The sequence below is a fragment of the Moschus berezovskii genome, chromosome 17 (assembly GCF_049115385.1).
Source record: "Moschus berezovskii isolate FMDL1 chromosome 17, NW_MosBer_1.0, whole genome shotgun sequence".
Lineage (NCBI taxonomy): Eukaryota > Metazoa > Chordata > Mammalia > Artiodactyla > Moschidae > Moschus > Moschus berezovskii.
Window position 1 is genome coordinate 47,663,489 of NC_142476.1, and position 10,446 is coordinate 47,673,934.

Genomic DNA, 10,446 nt, shown 5'->3' on the forward strand with positions numbered 1-10,446 from the left:
TCCATGAGTTCGTGGTTCTCAAGAGAAGTTTTGAGAAGCAAAATATCCCTTAGAAACAGCCCCTTAGTTGTTCTGTGGAGCTCTCAGTGGACGTTCCTCTCAAGAGTGCCAGAAATTTCCCCGAAGGCCTTCCGCGCCGGTGCCATTTTGTGAAGGACTAACTAAAGCAAAGGTTTTTGTGAAGGCCGGATTCGAGAGGGCTGAGTGGACCGGCTGTGTTTGAAGGGAAGCTGCTGCCCTCCAGTGGCCACTGTGAGAATGGCGGGACCTGTGCCCAGGGAACCTTGGCAAGCCCCTCCACCCCTCCCATCTTTCCTGTTGGTAACCTGGGGCCCAAGGATCTCTAATGGTTCTTCTGTAAGTTACAGGTGTATCAGGGACAAACATTACAGTGCAAGTCCCTGGACTTGACTTTTCACACAATGAAAGACGGAGTTGCACTCACTGGGCTCTGGTCCCTCTTACTTCCATGTCCTGCTTTTAGAATTTCAAAGCATCATCACCCTTGGATAATAGATACCCAGCCCTTCCCAACTACCCTCTTGTCACCTGGGGGGCCACCTCTCCCACCCCTGCTGAATGGACAGGCCGGCAACTCAGATGACCCCCTTTCAGGCCTGAGCTGGTAACTTGAGCCCAGCTGACATGAGGCCCAGCTGACGTCCAACCGAGGCCATGCAGAGGGGCCCAGGACTGCTGCTGCTGCTGCTAAGTCACTTCAGTCATGTCCAACTCTGTGTGACCCCATAGACGGAAGCTCACCAGGCTCCCCCGTCCCTGGGATTCTCCAGGCAAGAACACTGGAGTGGGTTGCCATTTCCTTCTCCAATGTGTGAAAGTGAAAAGTGAAAGTAAAGTCGCTCAGTGGTGTCTGACCCTTAGCGACCCCACGGACTGCAGCCTACCAGGCTCCTCCATCCATGGGATTTTCTAGGCAAGAGTACTGGAGTGGCTTGCCTTCTCCAGGGCCCAGGACAGCACATGGCAACCCTGAACCTCACACAGGGGAAGCAGATGCCATGCCCTCTCAGGGACAGCTGCTGTCCAGAGAGAAGCTGCTGGAGAGAAGCAAAGAAGGATCTCTGGTTTCAGAGAGGTGGTTGAGTGTGGCTGAGAATGGCAGGTGGTGAATCCTGGAGTGGGCTATACTTCCTGCCATTGGAAGTCCCCTGGCCACAGGCTTTGACTGAGCAAGTTATGATTGCATTTTTGCTCTCTACAAACACATAATCTCCAACTAAGACATAATACATCTCTTATTTTGTTGGAGACTCAGAAGCAAACAGCTGGAGGACCTGGTTTGATTATCTCCAATTGAGATAATCAATTAACTGGGACCAGATAGTGTGCTCTGACACAGAACACCTTAGTGGGGAAGCAGGAACTCAATGGATGTGAGAGTTGGATCACAAAGAAGGCTGAATGCCAAAGAATTGATGCTTTCAAATTGTGGTGCTGGAGAAGACTCGAGAGTCCCTTGGACAGCAAGGAGATTAAACCAGTCAATCCTAAAGGAAATCAACCCTGAATATTCATTGGAAGGATTAATGCTGAAGCCTCAATACTTTGACCACCTGATGCAAAGAGCCGACTCCTTGGAAAAGACCCTGATGCTGGGGGAAATTGAAGTCAAAAGGAGAAGGGGTTAGCAGAGGATGAAGAAGATGGTAGATAGCAACACGGACTCAATGGACATGAATTTGAGCAAACTCTGGGAGAGTTGGACAGGACTTAGCAACTGAACAACATCAAGGAACACAACTCCAAGTCCTGTGCTATAACCACATTCTTGTTGACCCCTTGGAACACTGAAATTGGCCTAGGGAGTGAGTCAGGAAGAGGCAGGGGCTTATTTTCAGGATTTCAATTCAGTGGCCTCAGCTCCACCAAGTAAGATCCCTGGGGTGAGTTTTAGGGTGTCAGTACCCCAGAATCTTCCAGATGCATGGTAAATGCCTCATTGGCCCCTGCTCCAGAGCTCCCCACCCCACCCCTGACAGCATAAGAGGCTGCTGGCGGGTGGAAGCTGAGAGAGAGAGGCTCCCGATGGCTCCATGGTGGGTGCTCAAACACTGGTCCCTCTGTGGGGAGTCATAGGAAAGCCTGCTGATGTACATCTTGCTTAGAGGTAGATGGTGGGCAAACAGAGCCATCACTAGGCCCCGGGTCAAAAATACCACCACATGGGACAACTAGCCTTTGCCAAGAATGAAAGGATCCAAGAAGGGTGTTAGATGTGCTGCTCGCTGTCACTCCCTCTCCACCTGGTGAGCTCCGTGTCATCCTTCAGGGTGCAGTATTCTTGCCTACAAGGTTGCCCACCCATGTGATGCTGGGACCCTGATGCTGAGAGAGGTTGAGGACAAGAGGAGAAAGGGTGACAGAGGATGAGATGGTTGGATGGCACCACTGACTCAGTGGACATGAGTCTGAGCAAGCTCAGAGAGACAGTGAAGGACAGGGAAGCCTGGTGTGCTGCAGTCCATGGAGTCGCAGAGAGTTGGACACGACTGGGCGACTGAGCAACGACAACCATGAATCACATTTAAGAGGAAAGACCAGAGAGGAGGAGGTTAAGCAACTTGCTGCAGGTGCTTCAGGAACCACATGGGAGAGCAAGATCTAGAAGCAGGTCTCCTGCTTCTTAAGTTAGTTATCTTTCTACTAATTTCTCATTTAAGGACTTCCCTGGTGGCTCAGATGGTAAAAGCGTCTGCCTACAAAGCAGGAGACCAGGGTTCGATCCCTGGGTCGGGAAGATCCCCTGGAGAAGGAAATGGCAACCCACTCCAGTACTCTTGCTTGGAGAATCCCATGGATGGAAGAGCCTGGTAGGCCTCAATCCATGGGGTCACAAAGAGTCGGACACGACTGAGCGACTTCCCTTTCACTTTTTCATTTGAGGAGAACCATAGGGCTCCTGTCAGAAGTTTATATCATCAGAGATTTAAAATCCTTTATGGTCAACAAGCTTCTCTTTGAAAATGAAAACAATATGGGGAGAATTCATAGATGAGGCTGTTACCAGTTATTTCAATCTTGCTGCTGCTGCTGCTGCTAAGTCACTTCAGTCGAATTAAATGCACAGTTCAAGCCCGGTAAACATTTTTAGGATGAAGGACTGTGATACCTTTCCTTTGGGTTTAGAATGGTGCTTTTGATGAGGAAGACGTAGGAGTAATCTAGATTATCACAGGTTGCTCCAGGGGAGCTAGTATTGATGGGTGAGGCCCTGAGGTTGTTGACTTGTGGGTTCATGGATATGGTGATGAAAGAAGGTCTGGAAGGTGAGAAAGTGCTGGAAACTGTTTCCTCTGTGGTGGCCATGGTCTATTAGCTGAGCCAAGAGTTCCAAGGACTTCAGAACTGAGCTGGAGCGACCTCCACATGCAGTTAGTGGGCTCTGAGGCCACCATACTGAGTCTCATCTCCTCACCGGGCTCTGGATCTGACTCCAGGAGCCTCTGGGACCACAGGGGAAGGTTTGCTAGGGCTGCTCGTGGAACTGGGGGGCACGTAGGGGAGGCACAAAGTGAAATGGGTTTGAAGACACAGCTGAGGTCAGAAAGCTCAGAGATCAGGCTCTGTGGGCCGCGGCAGGGCTGTCTGTGGCTGAGGGGGCCTGGCCTGGGGCTTCTGCGTGCCCTGAGTGCATGGATCAACCTGTGGGTCCCACCCTCTGTCACAGGGAGAAGGAACCACACCTGAGAGTGGTTTTGAGCAGCTACCTGGGCCTCAGGGGCTCTGTGGGCATTGTTAGTAAAATAAAAATAGGATGTAAGGCTTCAAATTGTGGATATAAAAAGGAAGCACAGTAGGGACTTCCTTGGCAGTCTAGTGGTTATGACTCTGAGCTTTCATTGCGAGGTGCGAAGTTTCCATCCTTGGTCAGGGAACTAAGATCCCACATGCCCTGTGGTGAGGCCAAAAAAAGGAGGAGGAGATATTTGTATACATATTGTTGTTCAGACGCTCAGTCACGTCCAACTCTGTGATCCCACGGACTGTAGCATGCCAGGCTTTCCGGTCCTTCTCTGTCTCTCAGAGTTTGATCATTCATGTCTATTGGGTCAGTGATACCATCCAACCATGTCATCCTCTGTCATCTCCTTCTTCTCCTGCCTTCAATCTTTCCCAGCATAAGGGTTTTTTTCCAATGAGTCAGCTCTTCGCATCAGGTGGCCGAAGTATTGGAGCTTCAACTGCAGCACCAGTCCTTCCAATGAATATTCAGGGCTGATTTTCTTTAGGATTGACTGGTTTTAGCTCCTTGCTGTCCAAGGGACTTATATAGCTGATTCAATTTTTTGTACAGTAGAAACTAACAGAACATTGTAAAGCAATTATATTCTAATAAAAAATAAAATAGTAAAATAAAAAAGAAAAAGGAATTAAGAAATGAAGCAAAGTTAATCAGCATAGGGAGAGGTTGGAAATTGAAAAAAAAAATAGCAAGAATATATAAGAAGCAAACCATAAAATAAGATGCCAAATATTGCAACAAGTATAAATGGATTAAACTCTGATATTTGAGGGCCAACTCTCAGATTAGATCAAAGGAAAAAAATCCAGAGCATGTCTAAAACATAAGACACAGAGAGGTTAAGAATGTAGGGGTGAGTAGATACATATTAAGCAAATACAAAAAAGGAAGTTTTGATGGCAATATCAATATTCACGTAGAATTCAAGACTAAAAGTATTAAATCTATTAATAAGTTGAAACTGTAATTATATGTGTATTTGAGATGTTGAGGTGTGATCAAGTTGGTACTTCAATAGCACTGGCTGAGGGCACCAGGAATCCTGAGCCAGACACCCTTAGAGGTCTTGTGAGACACCCTTAGAGGTCTTGTGTATTTGAGATGTTGAGGTGTGATCAAGTTGGTACTTCAATAGCACTGGCTGAGGGCACCTGGAATCCTGAGCCAGACACCCTTTCCTTAGAGGTCTTGTGAGAATAGAGCAGTTAACGCTATTCTTCCTCCCCAGCGCTCAGTCCATGAATTTTGGGGTTGGGGGGTTGGTCAGTCAGCATGCTCCATCCATCCTTCTGGCCGCAAGAATTGCTTCCAAGTAACCCATTCAGAGCCAATCCCAGAATCTGGGGGAACTCAAGCCCAACACAGACAAAATTAAATTCATGATTTTCCTCCATGAAACCTAGTATTCTTTTTGTGACCCCAAACTCTGAATGGTACCATCAGCCATCCAATGAAGGATGTAAAGAAACAAAACAGTAAACATTTTAATGTCTCCATCTTCGCCCACCATCCCTTTGATCTTATCTCCTAAGTATCTCTTAACTCTCTCTGATTACCTCTCAAGTCCATGGTCTCTTCCCTAGCTTCCTCTTTAGGCTCCTTACTTCCATGCTTGATATCTTGATTCCAATCCAGGTGCAGAACAACCTTTCTAAGATGGAACTCTGACCGGGTCCTAGGGTGAGATTTGAGTGAAGTCCTGCGGTTAGGTTAGCCGTGTTGAAAAACAGATTCCTGGGCTCTGCTTGAGTTTCTGATTCAGCAGGTCTGGGAGTGGAGAGGGTAGAATCAGTATTTCCAACAAGCTCCCCGGTCACGCTGAGCAACACTGCAGTTGAGAATCCCTGGCATTGCTTTTGTAGTTTACCATAAGTCTGCACTGGGGTGTGGGTCTAAACCTCCAATCAACTGTGAAGAATTCCTCTGACTTGCTTTGTTCCTTAAGAACAAAAGAACCTATTTCACTCAAGACTTGTTTTCAGAGGCAGAAAACCCAAATCAAGCAGGTTTCAGCAACAAAGGAAATCCATTGGCTCACTGAACTGAAAAATTCAGGTGAAGCACAAAAGAAATTCAGGCTCAGTGGGATCCCAGCTCACACGGTATCATCAGAACAGAGATCATCCTCCCTTCGGCCTTGATCTCACTGCCAAAGTGGTCCCTCATGCTTGGTGCCAGAAGCTCCAGGATTCGGTCCTCTGGGCTTAGCAACCAAGTCAGAGAACTGGAATGCGGACCCCTTATCTACAGTGGGACCCTGGGGAAAATACCTTCAGCAAAAGGGAGAGAGGGATGAAGTCCACCCAATAAAGGGAGACGGTGTCGAGGTCTCAGATAGAGGTGGAGGGTGAGAAGGTGGGCCTGAGCAAACATTCATAAACACCAGTTGGCCCTTCCCTGACTTTAGTGTTCGCATTCACATTATCTATATGTTAAAAGGAGACATAAATGAAGACAACAAGAAAAAAAACCAACAGCTAAACCAAAAACGAAAAAAGAAACTGAAAACTCAATGGTAACTCCTGCTGCCTGATGGGAACAAACTCAGAAATATTTTGGGGGCCACTGCAGATATTTGAAAATGGCAAGAATATTAGATGATATGAAGGAATTATTTAACATTTTTGTATTTAAAAGAAGAATTTAATAAAGGGACTCCCCAGCAGTCCAGTGATTACGACTCTGCTCTTCCAATGCAGAGGATGCAGGTTCAATCTCTGGTTGGGGAACTAATATCCCACATGTCATGAGGCACGGTCAGAGAGGAAAAAAAAAAGGATAAGAAAGTATTTAATAAAAATATAGCTTTTCTAAAAAGCCGTAAAACTATTTAGGGATGAAATGGCATGATGTCTGTAATTTACTTTAAATTATTTCCACAAGGAAAATGGAGGAGAGGAAATATGACAAGTTTATTTAAAAAATATCATTGCTGGAATGTGTCTAAGAGTTTGGGGAGCCTGGAGACTTTCAGGACCTAAGAATGAGCCATAGGGACTGGAACAGGCCGCAAGGGGAACAAGGACTAAAGCCTGGGGCTCTCTTTGCTGTTGTTCAATCACTAAATCGTGTCTGACTCCTTGTGACCCCATGGACTACAGCATGCCAGGCCTCCCTGACCCTCCCGGAGTTTGCCCAAGTTCATGTCCATTGAGTTACTGACCATCCAACCATCTCATCCTTTGTCGCCTCCTCCTCCTCCTCCCCTCAATCTTTCCCAGCATCAGAGTCTTTTCCAATGAGTCAGCTCTTCGCATCATGTGGCCCAAGTAAGTGGGTTTTCCAGTGGCCACCTGGCTCCATACTTTGAGTTTCTCTCCCTGGGTTTCAGCCGAGCTCAAACCTTGCTAGCCATGCAATCTGCCAGCAGTTTCTGATGACCAGGAGCCATGTTTGCCCCAGGTAAGCTCTGATCCCACTGGAATGAGGTTCACTCCATCCTGCTCCTTCTGGGCTTGGGATTCTCACCTGAAAATGATGGAGGAGATGGGACCAATCTGTTTCCTCCACTGACAAAGTTCTATGACTCTGGGTTCAGACAAGGAAGAGGAGGCCAAGCTTCTAGAACAGTTCAGTTAATCCTGGTTTAGTTGAGAACAGCATAGTGTGAATTATAATAAAAGCCCCTGGATTATGGCATAATTGCATAATTGTATTATGGCATCACCCACTCAATGGACATGAGTTCGAGCAAACTCCAGGAAATAGTGAAGGACAGAGAAGCTTGGCATGCTGCAGGCCATGGGGTCACAAAGAGTCAGACACAACTGGGTGATGGAACAACAACAATGGCATAATTGCAATATAGTGAATGTTCCCTTCATTCAAGCATACGACAAATGGTGAATTAATTGTTAATCAAGCATATACTAGAAGAGGTTCTGGGAATTCCCTGGTGGTCCATTGACTTCCACCTCATGGGGGGTGCAGGTTCGATCCCTGGTTGGGGAACTAAAATCCTGCATGCTGCACACTGTGACCAAAAAAAGTCCTATGAGTCTTGCTTTAATAAAGAGTTTTCAATTACCAATGTGTTTTCTTTTATGCGTGAAACTGAACTAGAATGGTTCTTTAAAGTGGAAGCAGTGACAGATTGTATTTTCTTGGGCTCCAGAATCACTGTGGATGGTGACTGCAGCCATGAAATTAAAAGACGGTCCCTGGAAGGAAAGTTATGACAAAACTAGACAGTGTATTAAAAAGCAGAGACATTATTTTGCTGACAAAGGTCCATATAGTCAAATCTATGGTTTTCCAGTAGTCATGCATGGGTGTGAGAGTTGGACAATAAAGAAGGCTGAGCTCTGAATAACTGATGCTTTCGAACTGTGGTGCTAGAGAAGGCAGATTCTTGAGAGTCCCTTGGACAGCAAGGAGATCAAACCAGTCAGTCCTAAAGGAAATCAGTACTGAATATTCAGTGAGCCAACTCACTGGAAAAGACCCTGATGCTGGAAAAGATTGAAGGCAGGAGGAGGAGGGGGCAGAGGATGTGATGGTTGGATGGCATCACCAACTCAATGGACATGAGTTTGAGCAAATTCAAGGAGATGGTGAAGGACAGGGAAGCCTGGCATGCTTCAGTCCATGGGGTCATAAACAGTTGGACATGACTCAACAACTAAACAATGGTTCTTTAAGAGCTAGTTTTCTTTAGAGGACTTCCCATTCTTCCCTAAAAACTGACAACCATGGCACATCAAGTCCAAGTGTAAATGTGAATTCCAAAGAGAGACCCAGCCAAATGGAATTCCTCAGGGCCTCACCAAGGACCTTGGCTCACTCTCTTCCTTCCTGGGAACCTTGACCTGGGCATCCCTCTTTATCTGTAGAGTCACGTCTTTGCAGCAACTGGGCTTAGGAGTAAAGATCAGTGAGTCCCTGTAAACTAAGCAAAGTACAAGTATTATGCTTCATTCTCAAACAAGACATGAGTCAAGGGCATGAAGAGTGACCCAGTCTGAGCCCTACTCCTCAGAACAACATGACTGAGGCTGCAAAGGGAGAGGTTGCAGCTGTTATAACTTGGAGCCATGGGTCACCTGACCTCGAGTTAAACCACCCATAAAATAATTGAACGTGAAAGTGTTAGTTGCTCAGTCATGTCCGAATCCTTGTGACCCCATGGACTATAGCCTGCCAGGCTCCTCTGTGCATGGAATTCTCCAGGCCAGAATACTGGAGTGGGTTGCCATTCCCTTCTCCAGGGGATCTTCCCAACCCAAGGATTGAACCCAGGTCTCCTGCATTGCAGAATGATTGTTTACCGTCTGAGCTGTATATATCAGGATATATTATTATTCTTATAACACATTATTGTATTCTATTTGTGAAAATTTTAAAATAATTTTTGTATCTATGTTTATGAGGGTATCAGTCTGTAGTTTTCTGTCTCTAGTTTGGTTTTGGTATCAGAGAAATGATGGTTTCTAAAATGAGTAATGTATTCCTGGAAAAGTTCATGTCAAATTGGTATTATTTCTTCCTAAAAAAGAATTAGAATTTGGTTTGGTAGAATGCACCAGTGAGTCCATTGGGGCCTTGAGTTTCCTTTGTGAGAAGGTGTTTTGTTTTTTTTTTAAGTTTATTTATTTATTTTTTGCTGTGCTGGGTCTTCACTACTTTGTGCGGGCTATTCTCTAGTTGCAGCAAGTGGGAGCTACTCTTCATTGCGAAGCTTGGGTTTCACATTGCGCTGGCTTCTCTTGTTGTGGAGCACAGGCTCCAGGATGCTCGGGCTCCAGTAGTGGCAACACACAGGCTCAGTAATTGTGGCTCACAGGCTCTAGAGTGAGGGCTCAGTAGTTGCGGTGCATAGATTTAGTTGCTCCATAGTGTGTTGAATCTTCCTGGACCAGGGATCGAACCCATGTCCCTGGAACAGGGATCGAATCCACATGCATTAGCAAGTGGATTCTTATCCACTACACCACCAGAAATCTCCTGAGGGAAGGATTTTAACTACAAGTTCAATTTCTTTAGTTGATGGAGATACAGATAATCTATTTCAGATTGAGAAACCTTTAGTACTTAGTATCTTTTAAGGAGCCTGTTTCATCTAGTTCAGTTCAATTCAGTCACTTAGTTGTGTCTGACTCTTTGCGAACCCATGGACTGCAACACACCAGGCCTCCCTGTCCATCACCAACTCCCAGAGCTTGCTCAAACTCTTGTCCATCGAGTCAGTGATGCCAGCCAACCATCTCATCCTCTATTGTCCCTTTCTCCTGCCTTCAATTTTCCTCAGCATCAGGGTCTTTTCCAATGAGTCAGTTCCTCGCATCAAGTGGCCAAAGTATTGGAGTTTCAGCTTCAGCATTAGTCCTTCCAATGAATATTCAGGACTGATTTCCTATAGGATTGACTGGTTTGATCTCCTTGCAGTCCAAAGGACTCTCAAGAGTCTTCTCCAACACGATAGTTCTAAGTTACCAAATTACTGGCACAGAACTGTTCATAATATTTCCTTCTTATCCTGTCTCCTTGCTGTATTCTATTGGCTAGCAGTGAGTCAGCTTTGTTCAGGCTCAGACTATATTTGCACTCCAACAACAAATGCATCAGACTGTCTTCTGTTTTACTCCAGAGGCAGCTACAGTGTTGGATGACCCTGGGATCGTTCACCAACACTGTGACAGGTGTCTCTTTTATGGTTCTGTTCTTGTACCGCTAACTGGGCCCAA